Genomic DNA, 13,990 nt, shown 5'->3' on the forward strand with positions numbered 1-13,990 from the left:
AAAATGCTGTCATGCCTGCCCCAGCTCAGGACCTTAGGAAAGAAAGGCCCTCAACTCCATTTGATTGAAGTAATATGTTCTTTTACTAAAGTCCAATGATTGCAGCAAAAAAAGGGCTAAATCTGAAGATTCCCATGCAAAAAGTTACAATTTTTTTCCTTTCCTTGCCCCCCTTGACAGTCCACCTCTGTCCAATAACATGCCATTTGGATGTTTTGAGAATGGCTTGAATGTTTGGCGCCACTTGATGCAATTTTGCATTCCATTCCTAGGCCAAGTGCTTTTGAAGACTGGTATATGCTAATCCTGACACCTCTGGTTACCATCAAGGCTGTCATCTTTACATCCCACTCTACTTCCTACTCTCAATATTCCATTGCCCCGTCCTCCCCCCTTGCATTTTATGACATGATGCCATCAAAGCATAGAAGCTGAAAATGGCAGATCTGACAAATGCCCAGATACATATCCAATAATCCCACAGGACTAAGTCCTGTTTGGTCAGCCATAACTCCTCAGTCCTATTGTCCACTTATCAACAGATGCCCAAAACTCTAAGATCTGAGACAGTCCTTGTTGACCCAGGCAGTGACTGATCCAGTACAGGATTTTTTTGTTTTTATTTTTTTGTCATCAAATGGATTGATAAATACACTTAGCCTGACTCTTATACTGACACCCATTTGACATGGATAATTCTTCTGGTTATTATTATTATTATGGTTAATCTTCAGTTCAATTCACAGTCTGAGACGGATAAAAACTTAACAGTTCAAGTCCTAACCAGGACCTAAGATTTATTAAGATAACATCTGAGTATATATGCAGTTCTAATAGGGTGGTTTTATGCAAAGTCAGAATATTCAGGATTAATATATTCAAAATTTCCATGTATTTCGAAAGCCCTTTGGTTATTGCTCTAAGGGCTCCTATTACTATTGCTAGAACCATTGATTTCTTCCTCCATAATTGCTCAACTTCAATTTTTAAATCATGATATTTTGTTATTTTTCTAGCTGTTTCTTTTGAAATTGTGCATCACCTGGTATTACAAAATCAATGAACCAGACTTTTTTCTTTTCCACAATATTGAAGTCAGGAGTGTTGTGGGCCAGATGTCTGTCTGTTTGGATCTGAAGGTTCTACAGGATCTTGACCTGTTCATTTTCAAGAACTTTTGTCAACTTGGTGTTCCCTGTGATTTTGCTGCATTTGAACTCAAACTTTTAACAAAGTTTCCAATGTATGTGTAAGCACTGGACTTTTCCCCTTCAACCGAAAAAGAATGAACTTCTGAGAGGTAGGCACTTCAAAAGGAATTCTTTATTGAAAGGAAGTCATCCCAGTACTAGTCAAAGCAGAATCTAAGATGCTTCCAGGCATACAGTAATAGATAAAGGGAGATAGAACCCCTCCCCTTATTTAGATGTGGATTTAGTCAAACAAAGAACCAACATGTTAATTCCCCACTCCCCTTTTCTGGGAATGTATCTTAGAAGAGTTTCCCAGGGAGTATCTTCCAGAGCTGGAATTTTTTTGGTCCCTTCTCCTCTTGCTATCTCTCCAAGAGGTGACAAGTTTCTAGACATCTGGCTCCAATTATCCAGTTGTATATCATGTGCAAATTATACAGATTCAATATAAGATTTAATATATTCAGGTTACATCAAAAAGGATTGCTTGTACCAACTCTCCCCCCCACCTTCTTCCATTGAAGAATGGCAGATACACAAATCTGACAGTATGATTTTGGCAATTTGATCATGATGTTTTAGATATTCAGCTGCAGGGTAATTGGTTCACGTGATTAATGAGGTGTAGAAAAGCGGGTGGGGGTAGGTTGAATTTTGTGTGAAGTCTGGGAGTGACTTCAGTGCTGAAGTTTCAGACATTACCGGTACCTGTTTTAATAAAAAACCTTAAGATGATGCCTGTCTCGGAGTTAATGATTAATTCAGATAATTTCTGGAACCCTGGCAAAAGGAGAATATTTGTAGCTCAGGGGCGGAAATGAGAGATCTTGGTGCTCTCTGACTGTCGTTATTTTCTTGCAGAAGTTTCATTACCCAAACTAGATAACATCATCAGTGCATTTGCTATAAGAGGGAGCTATTTGGAGCACAAAAATAAAACTGCTCAATCTGATTGCTTAGTATCTCTAATACTGCCTTTTATTATAGCATTTTCTACCATCTTTATCACAAGATCACAAATACCAGAAAACTACCTATATCTAAAACAAAAATAATCCTATAAGTATGTTATAACACTGGGTCTGGAAATTTATGCCACCTTTGTTAGGGGTATGCCCAGTATTTTCAAACTGAACCAGAAACTCAGAAAAAGAAAGAGGAATAAATGTTACAGCTTTTATTCCATTGGAAGCCCAGACTTCATGGGATTTCTTACTATTTTTCTTACCCAATGTTAGAGTGTGGGTTAGAGAAAATGTGGGAGGCTCCAATCACTTAACTTCTTTATTTTGCTATTGCAGAACTGGGTTCGGCAGCCGCAGCAGCTCCTTTTACAGCAGAGCTGCTCGCAGCTTCAACCAGTGACAGCTGTTCCAATTCTCGCCGCTGTGGACCAACCAACCAGAAGTGAGTATGCTAATACCTAACATCCCTGCCCACCTGGTTCGGTCCACCCAATCCTGTCTTTGCCTTCCATAATCATGTAAGTAGGCGGGGATTTTGAGGGTGCAACTGGACCTGCGCAGCTTAGTCGCTAGTTGGTCTTCAAACTGTTTGGGTGGATTTACCATCTCTCCTGTTCTTCCCATTGGAACCTCCTGGAACCTTCTGGCTGGGGTGGCCATTTTGTCTGCACTAGAGGCTGCCCTTTCGACTTCTTCATGGGCCTGTTCCTGTCTGGCTATGCTGCCCTGCTCTTGGGACTCAGGTATGTGCCTGATTTTTTCATTCGGTGCTATTCTTAATTGTTGAGGTTGTGTCTTGTTAGTTGTCAGGGCCTGCTCTGTGTTTTTTCTTGTTTGTGATGGGTGTCTCTCCTCCTCACTGTGTTCGCCTGTTTGAGGGGTCTCCCCCCTCCTCTCTGGATGTGTTGCGCCTTTGTGAAGGGTCTCCCCCTTCCTCCCTTATGTCTGGGCTGACCCTCGTCCCTCAGACTCTAAGTTGATCTATGTGTCCTCCAACTTCACCCATCTGTTGTCTTCACTCTGTACAAATGGGGCCCAGTTATCTGGTCCACCTTTGCGGGTATCCATAGGGGCTCCCGTTAGATTCTTGGTGTAAACTGGGTTCCCTGTTTGGAATGTCCGGTATTTGCTGGACAAATCGACTGGATTGTCTGGGTTATATATTGAGTGTAGTCTGTCTAGGGGCGGTCTCAGCTTTCTTCCCATGAGTAGTTCGGCAGGGATTTTATTTGTTGTTGCACTAGGCATATGTGCTGTATACTAGTTATCTATTTTGGCTTGTGTGTCCCCAGGTCCTAGCTTTTGGAGAGTTTCCTTGGTGTAGCGTACCATGCATTCACTTGCCCATTTGTGGATGTGTGCCTTATCCCATTCTGTGCTAGGAACCCTTTGAATTGGGTGGCCGTGAACTGGGACCCATTGTCGGATACTATTATGTCCGGCAGGCCATGTGTTGCAAATAGTTTTCTCAGATTCCTAATGATGGCCTCTGTTGTGGTGGATTGCATGATGCTGACTTCCAGCCATTTAGAATATGCGTCCACTACTATTTAAAATGTTTGCCCCTTAACTGGCCCGGCGAAATCGATATGTACCCTTGACCAAGGTCCCCTGAGTGTTTCCCACTCATGGGTGGGTGCTATGGGAGGTGATGGTCTGGACTCCTGGCAGGCCTTGCAGGTTGCTACCCAGGCCTCTATTTGTTTATCCATCCCTGGCCACCACACATAGCTCCTTGCCAAGGATTTCATTTTTACTATCCCCAGGTGTCCCGCATGCAACATCCCCATTATATCATCCCTTAGACTTTCAGGAGTTATCACCCGGTCCCCCCACAGTACACACCCTTTCAGTATTAATAGTTCTTTTTGCCTGTTCCTAAATGGTTTAGTCTCTTTGGCTGTTTCTGTCTCAGGCCATCCCCTCACTACCCAATTCAATATTTGCACCAGAGCTTTGTCCTTAGCAGTTGCTCTCGCAATGTCTGTCGCTGTCACCGGTGCTTCCTGAACTGTCTCTATCAGGAACGTGGTTGTGGCTGGCACTGGGTCCTCGTCCAGGTTGGTAGAGGGCATCGACTGAGTGCGTCGGCATGGTCAATGTCTTTTCCGGGTTTGTAGATTAAGTTGTAATCATAGGCGGCTAGGAACTCAGTCCAGCATGTCATTCTGGGTGACAGGATATTTGGTGTAGCTCTATCTCCTGTGATGATTTCCAGTAAAGGTTTGTGGTCAGTGACCAGGGTAAATTTCCTTCCATAAATGTGTTCATGGAATCACTTGATTCCAGTGACTGCGGCTAGGGCTTTTTTGTTGAGTTGACTATAATTCCTTTCTGGTTTGGACAAAGTGTTTGAGTAAAATGCTATGGGGACTTCTTTTCCATCTGCTAGTATGTGGCTGATGATTGTGCCGACCCCGAATGGTGATGCGTCACAGGTTAAGATTAGGGGTAAGATCTCACTGTACTGGATTAGTACACAGTCTGACGTGATTATATTTTTTATTTCTTGGAACGCTGTTTCTTCCTTTTGCCCCCAGGCCCAGGCTGCCTTCTTGTCAAGAAGTCTGTGGAGTGGCTCCGCCACTGTTGCCTTCTGTGGTAAAAATATATTGTAAAAGTTAATAAGACCAAGGAAGGCTTGCAAGTCTGTTTGTTTGTTGGCTTTTACTCACTTTTAGTCTATTGGCCAGGGGGCTTCTTTGATTGCTTTAATTTTACTGTCCGTGGGGTGGATCCCTTCGCTGTCTATTAGATAGCCCAGGAATTCTACCTTGTTGGCTGCCAGTTGGCATTTTTCCTTTTTTACTTTTAGCCCCACCTCTTTAAATCAGCTTAGGACTTCCCTTAGGCATTCTTGTAATTGTTCCTTGTCCTCTGCTGATATGAGGACATTGTTGAAGTAAGGCACCACCCCTTTAATCCCTTGTAATAGGCATTCCATGAGGCTCTGGAATAGCCCTGGGGCAACGCTGACCCCAAATTGCAGGCGCTTACATTTGAAAGACCCTCAGTGTGTTACGATTGTCTGAGCTTCTGCTGTCTCAGTATCTACCAGGAATTGCTGGTAAGCTTGTGCAAGATCAAGTTTTGCGAAGATCTTCCCCTGCCCCAGGGAATTTAAAAGGTGTTGCACCACTGGGATGGGGTACACACTCTGTTGTAGGGTGCAGTTCAGGGTGGCCTTATAGTCAGCACAGATGTGTACAGACCCATCTGGCTTTATAGGTGTGACTATAGGTGTTTCCCATTTTGTATGGTCTATGGGTTCTAGGATTCCTTGGGTGATGAGCTTGTTTAATTGCTCATCTATTTTGGGCTTGAGCGCAAATGGGACTCACCTCACTTTTAATCTGATTGGGGCTATGGTTGGGTCTAGGTTAAAAGAAATAGGGGACCCCAAATACTTGCCCAATTTTCCGTCGAACATGTCACAGAATTCCTCCATCAGGTTGTCTTCCCATTTGCTTTCGGTGGTGATGTGGATTCTGGTGACTTCAATCCCCAATGGCTTGAACCACTCAAGTCCAAGCAGGCTTGGCCGATCCAGGTCGACCACTGTTAAGGGTAGGATTCTGGAGTAGTTCTTGAAAATCACTCAGAATTTCCCTATGCCTATGATGGGAATCTTGTTCCCTTGGTAGTCTTTTAGGATTATTTTCTGTTTATTCAGCTGGTCTTTGGTAAGTTTGGGGCTTAGTCTTTGGATGGTGTCCCAGGATACCATCGATAGGTAAGATCTGGAGTCCACTTCCATTCGGCATTTCTTACCCTCTATGGTGGCCTGGACATGGACTTTCCTAGCATTCGTCGTGCTGGAGTGGCCCACCATCACTGTCTGGTGCGTTTCACTCCTCGCAGTGGCTGACTCTGCCGGCTCCAGCTGAATTGGCTCCGTCGGTGAGTTACTTTCTTTCTCCTGAATCCTTCACAGAAAAATATGAAACTGGACATGAAAGGGTTCTTTAAACTGAACAGTATGAAGCACATCAAGACATAAACATACCTAAAATCTCTTTGCTTTACCTATGTCTGCTGAGAAGATTAAAACTATAGTATTTTCTCATTTATTATCAATCATTTTAGTAACTTGGAGTTGCTTTGTTTTCCTAAGTCTTCCTAAAACTTCAAAACACTCTTTTTTTGAACTATTACCATCTGGCAGACAGTATAGGATAATAAAAACAAGGACAAATAGGCTGAAAAATAGCCTCTATCCCAGAGCAGTAATTATACTTAATTCTACTGTATATTGCAATATTAATGCAATATTGGGGTTGCAATTCATTTGTATAGAATGCGAAGGATGTGTGTTGTGTTTTATTTTTATAGTTAAAATGTACACTGAAGATGGCATTTAATTTAGTTGTATGAGGTGTAATGACAATAAAGTAAACTAAACTAAACTTCAGCAGATCAGTAAAATACCCTAGACACCAGAATTGCATTAACCCATGTAAAACTCAAATTAATCACTGCACTAAACAAATCCTCCAGAAGCCAGTGCTGAGAATACAGGCTGAAGGGAAGGTAATCAAAAATACCATATGCTTGAAGAAGAGTCGATATATTATGTCTGGGATAACTGGTATGAATGGTTTAAGAATAAAAAGAAATCAAAATGACAATTAGGTAAAGAATAAGAAATTATATAAATACTAATTTATATAAATATTCATATTTATCTATATTTATTTATATATTAAGTTGAAATTGTATAATGAAAGAAATGTGTACACAGAAAGATAAGGAAATGTAAAAGATGTCTTGATGTTGATATAATGATGTATAAAGTTTTATTTTATGTTTTTAATTTTGAAAACTAAATAAAATTTAATGAAAAAAATACCATCTGCTTTTTTTTATCAATTTTTTGGTTTCCATTAATAGGAATTTTAGATATACCTAAGATAGGTATTGTTCATACATAATACAAAGAGATAATATGGTTCTTTGGCTTTGTCAGAACATGATCAAAAACACTCAAGAGTAGTTTTGTGAGAACAGATCTTCATGAACATTTAATTACCTCAAAATCTCTCAATGATCTTCGTTTTATCTGCACAGTAACAAAAAAATCACTCCTGAAACACTGCAAAAATCACTGCATGTTGGCATTTCAAATAGTGAAGATAGTTTTTTTTTTGAAAAAAAACACACCCTATAATAAATTATTCTTCAAACCTAGAGATTTATATCCTTCAATTACTTTGTACTGTAGAATTGTGTCATTATTATTGCATTAAAAAAATTGGGGTCCCAAGACCACTAATGGCCCTCTCTCTAAAGATTTTGGGGTGAACAGTTGCAATTTTGCAATGAAAACTCTATTATTTTCACGTGATAATTGAGAAATAATTAAATGTAATGTAAAATGTTGCTTCCTGTATGTCACATAAGTAGTGATGTTGACTGAATTTCAATAATTTAAATTTAAATAAAATGTTTTTGTCTGTCAGTTTTTTGAAACATGATCTTCAGCACACACCATAAAATTTTTAGCATTCAGTCAAAAAATAAAAGGACAGGGGAATTTGGAATCAGAACCTTGGTATTTGCTCATTGATTTCTGATTACATGTAGGTGCTCATTCACCAATTTCTACCTCTCATTTATCTTTATCAGGTGAATCTCCAAATCCTATTATCTCAACAGTCAATACACAAATCATTTGCGTGAAGTTATTGATTTATAATGAACAATTGTATTAATGTTACACTGACTCCTCTGTAGTATTATTTTCTATTCATTATAGAGCCTCCCACCCTATCCCTGCTTTATAATAACTTACTGATAAATTATTTCTTCTTTTTTTATATAATGAGGACCAAGGGATAGAGATAACTAGAAATATGAAATTGGGGAAACAATGAACTTACTTCATAATGCCCTGAATTTTTGGCATAAGTAGTTGGGTTAGGAAAAAAGCAGTAAGCAAATTCCTTTGTGTAGTGTTAAGTTAAAATACAAACATTTCTACAAAACGTGTCACAGCAGCTGGTATCTTCATTAATAGCAAATATGCTAGAGCGTAATTTGTTTAGGATGAATTCCAAATAAATTGCTCATTGTGCTACTTCACCTTGGTTTGATATTTTTAGAGTCATTCTTCAGCCTTTCCATTATCATAGAGAAACACCACACGAAGGAGTCTAGGTAATTGGTACTCAAGGTCATATCATATCAATGTCATATCATACTGATTAAATTCAAACTATTTTATGTTAATGTTTTATTAAATGCACCTGTTGTGGTTTGCCGGCAGTCTGTGCAGGCGGCAGCAGAATCGGACAATGGGGAAGAACAGGGACCAGTTTGGGAGTCGGGGAGGACTTGGACAGGGGTCCTACATCCAATACAGAGATGGGACCAGGACCATCTGGGAGTTATGTCCTGACTCTGGAGCTTCCAGAATCTGGCAGCAGCAAGACAGAGAAACAAGGGGAGCCTGTTACAGTGCATGTGTGCTCAGAGCTGCCAGAAGGCAAGAACAGCTAAGACAAAAGGGGGGAATCAGGAGTAAGGCTTGGAGGTGATTGCCCCTCCCATAAGGTATAAAGGAAGTGCAGAGGTAGGAAAACCTTTGCAGAAAGCAATGTTGTTCGTCTGATCGGTTTGCACTCTGAAAGCTCCGTGGTGAATTTGTTCTCTGGTTTTGGAAAGACTAATTGGGACTTTAGTCATTGGCAGCACTTCAAGTAAGATAAGATGCGTTCTTATCAAGATGTCTTACTAAGAACTTTGACAGATGTCCCTGGGACTACTTATAACCGGTTAAGACTCATTCCAGGCTGTGAATGATGATAATTCACAGCCATTGAACTAAAATAAAAGAGTTTTGGATTTTATATGTGTTTGTTGATGTCTCAGGAAGCCTTGATCAGAACAGCACTTGTCCAAAACACACTTTTGGTCTCCAGTGTATTTTATGCTATCCTGTGTGTATAGTATTTTATTGACAAGAGCTTTTCTGTCAGCAAAGTTTCTATTTTGAATGTTGAGTAAACTGAAGACTACAAAGCAGCCTCTTCAACAAAATGTTATCTAAATATGTTGGACTACAAATCTCATCTTTCACAAGCTGGCTGAAAATATTGGAGGTTCTAAACCAGGGGTGACAGATTTGCAGCCCACGGCCTGGATGTGTCAAGCTCTGGCCACACCCACACCTGGTTTAGCGAAGGGGGGAAAATCATGATACATCATGTGACAGTGCTGTGATGCGAGTTTGACACCTCTGTTCTAGACCAACATATCTGAAGTACCAGGTACCATGCCCAGCTTGGACACAAAAGATTCAGATGCCAAGGAATCTGTTCTTTATGCATCAGATGAAATCATGGTTAGGAAGTAGCCAGCAATCAAGCATCTGAGGCTGGTTTTACCAGCACTATCTGGAACAACTGGACTCAGATTTTGATGACAGGAAACGTAAACAACCACCTAGTCCCGAGCACACCACTTTCTGTATCAAGCCCAGCATTTGCATTGAACTATCAGGTGATGACAAAATAGAAGAACATTACTGCTCAGCCAGTAATCCTTCTGAAACTCTCTCTAAACCCTGAGGCAGCTGGCATGACCAACTAGACCATTGGACGATGACTTGTCATTGTTATTGATATGCACTTTCTTCCAAAAAGAGAGGTAAAAAGGTAAGAAGTTCAAAGAATGAAATATATAAATCAGAGTATGGACCTAAAAAAAAAAGTAAGGATAGTTTGCAAAAATATAAAGATATGGAGAACTCAGTGAAACACATTGACATTTAGCTAAATTTATTTATTTTTATTACCTTCTGCCTTGAATTATTTTCTTATTATTTCTTATGCCTTTTCACTCTGCATAATATTGATTACTCCAAAATGAAACAGCATGATCAGTATGTATATAGCACTGTCAAGTCTTAACGGTAAGTCATTTATTGATATAGTAGAGATGTTACTTGTGCATGGCAGATGGGTCATGCTTTTTATATGAATATGTGCCTTCTACAGGAACATTAAAATTAGTAGTCATCTTGTTATAAGCAAGCATCCTTTGAAAAAAAACTATCTTTGTTTTCCCTTTGCATATATCCCATTAGCCTTTAGATAAAGAGATAATGATGACCAAAAATATCAAGTCAAACTGGACGTAAATAAAATCTTTTTAATGCCATATATATAACTGTGGGATTGTATTCCATTATGAAGCAAATCTGAACTAGCAAAGAAAGATTGCTGGTTCTAATCTGCACTCCACCTAATCAAAATATTTTTTAAAGATACTTTAATAAAATAAATAAGTAGGAATCTGGCATGCAACAAAGTAAAGCATCAGTCTCTAGTATCACATTTACCTGCAACTATGTTTTTAGTACTCAAAAGGTCCCACTAGAATGACAGTAAGCAATCTATAAAGCTACTGTAGTTCACCTTCTGGTAAATCGATTATTTGTGACGATATGTGCAATTGCGATTTGCTTTCTAAATTCCAGATGTGCTCCCAGTCTAAAAAATACAGCCTATTTCTATCTTAGTAGGACATGTCAACCCAATCATTACCATTTGTCAATCCTAGTTTATAAACTTAGTCAACTGTGGTTTATTCAACAAACCATTGTATGGAAAATGTGTAGATCCAGGTACTTGCATCCCAATAAACAGAGTGAAATGTAGAAATAATTCCAGGGTGACAAAGGTTGAAGATCACCTTATCTGTGAAAACTCACTGGAAGATTCTCTTAACCCAATCTTCCTCAGAGATTTGCCAGTATGGGTAAACAGAAATAGTATTGCATAGTGTTCTGACCCAGCTCCCCAAACATGACAAATTGCAGGCTAACAAGTCTGGACAGCTGGAAGATGAATAGTTGTCTGCCACTTATTCACCTCCACCCTCTACCTTTTATCCCCAGAGCTAGAAGTAGGGCCTTGTTAGCAGCAGTGACTCTTCCTTCCCCAGGATCAGCCCACAGCTTTCCACTGCTCTCCCCTTCTTTGCCTTCTGCACTGCGGCTGTTCCTCTTCTTCTTCATCAACTACCTCCAGACCTGGGGACTGTTGATTCTCCGAGGGCTGATGGATGGCTCAGGACTCACCTCTCTCTCTCTGCCAGCTCCATTCCCTCTTCCCACTCGGAGCTCCAAGATTGCCCTGATGGTGACCTTGACTCCCTCCTCCTCCTCCTCCTCCTCCTCCTCCTCCTATTCGGCTGCTGGAGGGACCAGCGGCTGACAGGCCACAATACATAGGAAATAAATGCAAAATATAAATCTAATGAATAAAATATATTTAATGTAAAGTCCAAATAATTTTGTTATATAGTCTAGGGCCCACATATTTCTGATGCTCTTTCAACTTCCTGATTCTCACTCACTGGTTTCTTTACATATCATATTGTTGAATGTTCCTCATTTCCAAGTAATGAGAATTTATGAGAGCTTCAGTGTTACTGAGTTTACTTTAATGAAAAATTATAAGAGCTTCAATGCTGTTGTGTTAGGTTTTCTTTTGCCAAATCACTGAAAACAATGCAATTTCATACACTTCATTTATAATTTCACTGTTAATGGGTCCTGACTGAAATTAACTCTTCCAGTAAAATTCACAATTGGTAATGGTTCAAGTGGGACTCATTTTTTCCAGCTGCACAAACCACCTGGAGTGAAGCAATTCCTATAAAATGCTATAAACTAATACAGTGCTGCTTGGAATTGTATTTTCTTCCTAGTTTACATTTATAAAAGTACATAGATGACATCTTGTGGTCAAGTAGAAATAATGATCAGGCCACAAAGGCACCATATATACCTAAGTAACCCACTTCCTTTAAGACTACAAAAATAGAATACTTAAAAAAGCTTGAAATCTTCCCTTGAATAACAACAGTTTAGAAATTATTTATGTACTCTGAATTAACCCAGGGGGTCATAGCAAATAAATCACTTTGTGAGTTACAGAAAATATGGCTTTAAAAACTTTATTCATATTGCAGGGTTGATAAAAGGCCCTGAAATGGCACTGGTATTAAATCCTAAAAGTTGCTTTGGGAAAACTCTTTGATATAGTAATGGTGTAAATTATCATTTCTTATGACATCAAAACAAAAGTCAAGATGACAATTCATAATTAAAGGGGACATATAACCATATGCATATTTGGCAGTCCTCTTTTTATCCTTCTAGGTTTCATTTGCTCCAACGTGGTTTATAAGAAGCCAAGTCTACATTTTTAAGTTCAACTGATATTCAATTGATGAGAGATTAATACAATATCTTTCCTAAAGAATTCACAAATTCACAGCATTGTGGTAAGAATAAAACTGGCTAAGGAGGACTATGTATTCTGTCTTACAGAGAGCAAGATGCCATAAAAATAGTAATTAGTCACAACATGTTTTATAACATTTAAATATCTGTGGATATATTTAATATTGCCCTGTATACTCACTGAAATCAATGGCACTAGATAAAATGAGGCCCCACTGATTTTAATGGGTTTGGTGAAGTGTCCTGCAGAAAAACAGCATGATGTAGTAGTTAAAATGTTGCAGAAGTAACAAGGAGACATGGGTTCTAGTCATCCTCTGGTCATAGGTCAGCTGAGAAATCTTGGGCCAGCCATTCCCTCAGAACCTCAAATACTAACATTCTCTGTGAAAAGCCAACTGATATACAAAAACCCTTGGCATCATACATTGTAGATTTCCAACAAGAACAAGCCTGCAACCACTACAAAAACAACTAAAGAACAAGTTTACCTTTATATTTCATAGGACAGTTATCTTTCAATTATTGGCCTATGTATTTACATTTTTCGTTAGTTATTGGGAGGGTTAACAATACTGTTTCGTAGGTTTTTATTTATCAGTTAGCTTGCCACAGATGTCAAGGGACCTTGCAGAAGTGTTCAGTGAGGAGTCTGGTATGCTCCCTCCCCATCATCTCATGGACTGTGCAATTGAGGTATTATCAGGGGCAAAATTGCCTAAGCCCAAGATGTATGCAATGACCCCAGGGAGATGGAGGGAACTGAGGAATTTCATGGACAAGAACCTAGCTAGAGGATTTACAGCAGCACTCGGTTTACAGCATCACTGAGTTCACCCCATTCAAAGTTGCCACAGGGACCATATTTGTACCCATGCCAGAATTTCCAAGGGAGCCTCCCTCCTCAGTAACATTAACCGAGTAAATGGGCACCCTTGGGAAAATTTAACACCAACAAGTTAGTGAGAAGGTTATTCAAAATACCCACGAAAATCAGGAGGGGGAATGAAACCTCAAGAAATATTAATAATGATATTAATCTAGGTTTGATATCTTTCCAGGTCTCCCCTTTTTCCCAGGGGGTCGGCATGTCAAGGTTGAATCACTTCTGAAATGTTTAGGTCTTATCCATTAAACCAGCCTGCGTGGGACCACGACGCTGCCCCGCCCACCCACTAGCCCCCATACTTCCTCCCACCGCAGGACTTACCTTCGCGAGCTGGAAGTGGAAGGTAAGGCAGAGAGGTACTGGAGGGGGGGACAAAAACACGCCCATTTTTGGCCGGCAGAAGGCTTCTGGGGTCTGAAAAGGTGGAAAACGGGGCGCGCAGATGCCCCGGGAGACCAAAAACATGCCCATTTGAATGAGAAGGAGGCAGGCAGGGAAGGAAGAAAGGAGAAAGAGAGAGGGGGGGGGTTGTGCGGAGGCAGCAAAAGAAGCAGCATTCCTTGGCTGGGAACCCAGCAAAGGCAGAAAGGGAAAGTAAATTTCAGACCCTGCAAACCAAGCGCAGTTCCTGCCACTCGCTGAAAAGGAAGGAAGGAAGAAAAGCTTAAATCCCCCCCCCGAACTGACATTT

At 40.1% G+C, this 13,990-nt stretch overlaps 1 long non-coding RNA gene across 4 annotated transcripts; it reads right to left on the bottom strand.

Annotated features, from left to right (window-relative positions):
- Positions 1 to 1,301: 1,301 nt before the first annotated feature.
- LOC148130730 (uncharacterized) lies at positions 1,302 to 13,954 on the bottom strand. Of its 4 annotated transcripts, none has more exons than XR_015749254.1 (3): positions 13,621 to 13,954; positions 11,241 to 11,372; positions 1,302 to 4,754 (listed from the first exon to the last, which is right to left on the bottom strand). It is a non-coding gene; the product is annotated as an uncharacterized LOC148130730 (long non-coding RNA). The 4 variants fall into 4 exon arrangements; XR_015749255.1 differs by having other exon boundaries at positions 11,045 to 11,372; XR_015749253.1 differs by lacking the exon at positions 11,241 to 11,372 and adding an exon at positions 5,930 to 6,084 and having other exon boundaries at positions 13,621 to 13,940.
- Between the last annotated feature and the right edge of the window lie 36 nt (positions 13,955 to 13,990).

This window comes from Notechis scutatus, chromosome 4, assembly GCF_049901735.1.
Source record: "Notechis scutatus isolate UNSWTSFEM ecotype Mainland chromosome 4, rNotScu1.2, whole genome shotgun sequence".
Lineage (NCBI taxonomy): Eukaryota > Metazoa > Chordata > Lepidosauria > Squamata > Elapidae > Notechis > Notechis scutatus.